Source organism: Manis javanica, chromosome 11 (genome assembly GCF_040802235.1).
Source record: "Manis javanica isolate MJ-LG chromosome 11, MJ_LKY, whole genome shotgun sequence".
Taxonomy (NCBI): domain Eukaryota; kingdom Metazoa; phylum Chordata; class Mammalia; order Pholidota; family Manidae; genus Manis; species Manis javanica.
In genome coordinates, this window is record NC_133166.1 from 100,522,395 (window position 1) to 100,525,556 (window position 3,162).

A 3,162-nucleotide genomic window follows, 5' to 3' on the forward strand; every position below is an offset into this window, starting at 1 on the left:
GCAGGCGAGGGGGATGGGAAGCGGGCGGCAGGAGGGGGTGCTGAGGCCGGTGTCTCCGCCAGCAATAGCCTACCAGCAGTTGTTATGTTACCTTGTTTAATCCTCACAACAGCCACGTGAGCGGCTTTTATCAATCCCATTTTGCAGAATAGGGAAATCATGGCTCAGAGAGTTTAAGTCCTTTGGCAGGCTTCACACAGGCAGTAAACAAAGCATTTAGCAAAAGCTCTGCACATATTTGCTGACAGACAGAATGGGAAATATGGAGGCAACCAAAGATGTCCAGTTTCTGGGAACCTCAAAGCCTGTAGCGGTCCAAGGTGGGCTTAAAAGGTGTTGTCAATCCAGGTAACCCTTCAAGGGTGGAAGAAGGGGCAGAGACGGAGCATATAGGGTCAGCCCGACTGACTCCAAAGTCAATTGCTCCCAACCCCACTTCTTCCTGTCTGATACCTGTTGTTACATGGTTCACTTTCTACCAACAACCCTCTACCACCTCCCCCCACAAAGAAAAAAACCCTTCAGAAATGGTAAGTGGTGACATTTCTGAGCTGCATGATCCTCCGGATGTCAACATGTCTGTGTCCCAGCATTGTTTCCTATTTTGGGGACGAGAGGGAGGAGCAATGGTGCTGTGTGGAGTCAGCCTGGCTCAGAATCCAGTGACAAGCCTCTGTTCCCTGGCAACGAGCTAGTGACCTTAGGCAAATTGCTTGAAATTGTCCACCTTCAGTTTCCTCATATGCAAAATGGGAAATGTCAGCTGCCTACCTCGAAATGTTATTGTGAGGAGCAAGGGAAGAAATCCAATACTACCTGTATATACAGAGAGAGAGAACTTCAAAACTACACAGCGCTCACACGTATACCTCTGGCAACCTTCAGAGCAGCCCTGAGTATTATTATCCCCGTTTTTCAGTCAAGGAAATCAAAGATTGAAATTTTACTTGAGAACGGTGAGTGGTGCCATTATTCAGAAGCGGTGGGCCCGGCCCCACCATGCCTGACTCTCAGCTCAGGCAGCACCATGACATTTGCCTCAGTCTCTCATCAGGGGTGTGTGTTGGGGTCAAAGCCTTCATTCATTCAATAAATATTTGTCTTGTTCCCACCTGTACCAGGTATGGTGCTAGGCACTGAGGATACTGTTTCAGGGTTGCCTGTGTGGCTGGGAGAGCAGACATCACATAAGAGAACGGCAATCCTGAGCAAGGGAACGACAGGACAAGGAGACTTGGGAGGAGACAATGGGGAAACCTAGAGAAAGAGTAGGACATGGCCTTGTGCGAAGTCAGGGAAGGAGGGCATTCTCGCTTCACAGTGGGAAAGAGCGTGATGTTTAGGATGAGTGACGCACAGAGGGTAGGAGGGAAAGTAGCGAGAGAGGAGGGTGGAGGGTTCGCTGAGGGTCAGATCTTGGAGACCTAGTGAGCTGGGTGAAGGCATTTAGGCCTCATCCTTAGTACAATTGGAGCTACGTAAGGGTTTTATGTGGGGACACAATTGATATTCTTGGGAGATCCTTCTGGCTGGGATATGGTGACTGGATCTGAGTCTGGGGAGACAGGAGGTAGGTGAACCAGTTAGGATGGAGAAAGATATCCAGGCAAGAAATAATGGTGGGCTGAGCTCGGGATGGGACATGTAGAGAAAGGCAATCTTTGAAATAGATTTAGGAAGTAACCAGGACATGGTGATTGATGGAGAATATGCATAGAGGGAGGGAAGTGAGAGGCAGGAGTCACAGATGATGTGGGCTCATTTCAGGATTGGGCTACTGGTGGGTGACAGTGTCTCTTACTGGAGAAGGGGACACTGGGAGTACAATATCTGCTACCAGTCAAGTGTTTCCTGCATGAATTTCTATACAACTTTGCCCAGGGACCTCTAGATTATTACTATCTTGGCCAGAGGAGGAGGAATGGATGAAAAATTCTGCCAACTCAAGATCTGTTTGTCAGGCACCCAGGTGTGCACGTGTGTATATATGTTTGTGGTGGAGCATCCGGAAAGACAAGGGGCATCAGGTTCCTCCGGAGCAAAAACATTCATCTCCCTGAGCCTCCCATGGGTCTCTGGAGGGCTTCCTGTTCCCTCGATTTCTCTTTGATTATTTAAGAGCTATTTGTTAAGGGCATACCATGTAAGGCACTTTAGTAGTTGCAGAGGGGGAAACTGATCTTAAAAGAGTTTATAATTTAGGAACAGTAAGACCGCCAACCATAAAAATAGCCATAGGTCCGTGTGTAGGTATCAACAGTCATATATGGCATAAAAAACACTGTCCTAGAAAGCCCAGGTCATAGATACCACTCTGGAATGGGAAATCAGGGAAGAAGAGGCATTCGAGCTGGTCTAAAAGAAGAGGTGTAATTTCTGTAGAAAGAAATGGGGACTGAAGTGAAGAGAAGATATTCCTGAAGGATTAAACAGCATGAGCAAAGATGGCAGTGGGTGCGGTGATCGGTCTCCTGCTGTCTTAGGGTGTCTGCAGAGAGGGAGTTCTCATGCTGAGGTCCACGGGGCTTTGCCAAGTCTGAGAACGGCCTAACTACGCAAAGCTGTATTGTATGCACGTATCACTGGAGAGAAGGCCCACAGCTCTCCTCCAATTCTCAAAAGGGTCTAGACCTAAGAAAAGGCTAAAAACAGAACTCCAAATCTCCCAAATTAGAATTTACAGGTGGGCTGGAGGATCTGCGCTTTCTTTTTAAACAAGCTCAGTCGGAAATGGACCTGTGCACACCTCGGATCTCCAAACAGGCCCCAGGAGGTCTTGGAATGCTCACCTCATGAGCTTCTGCCCTTGCCCACCCCTGACCCCCCACCCCCCTTTAACAAGAGTAGTCACCACCCTCACCACGGTCTCCATTGCCTTGAGAGAAATTAGGGAGGCAAGGTCAGAGGAGCAGGGGGAGTCGGGAATCATGCAAAGAGTCTAGAATAGCCGTCAGAGACAGGATGGGTGGGAGCCGTTCTGCCCTAAGGTTGGAGACGGTCCGAAAGGCCTGTCAGGTCCCTCGCCCCACAACAAACCCCTGGTCAAATTCTGGGAATTTCCAAATCTGTCGGCAGGCCTGCGGCAGATTTTCCCGGACGCGAGCGTGCCGTGCCCACCGCGGCCGCTGGGTGGCGCGGCGCCGGGCGGCGAGCGTGGGAAGC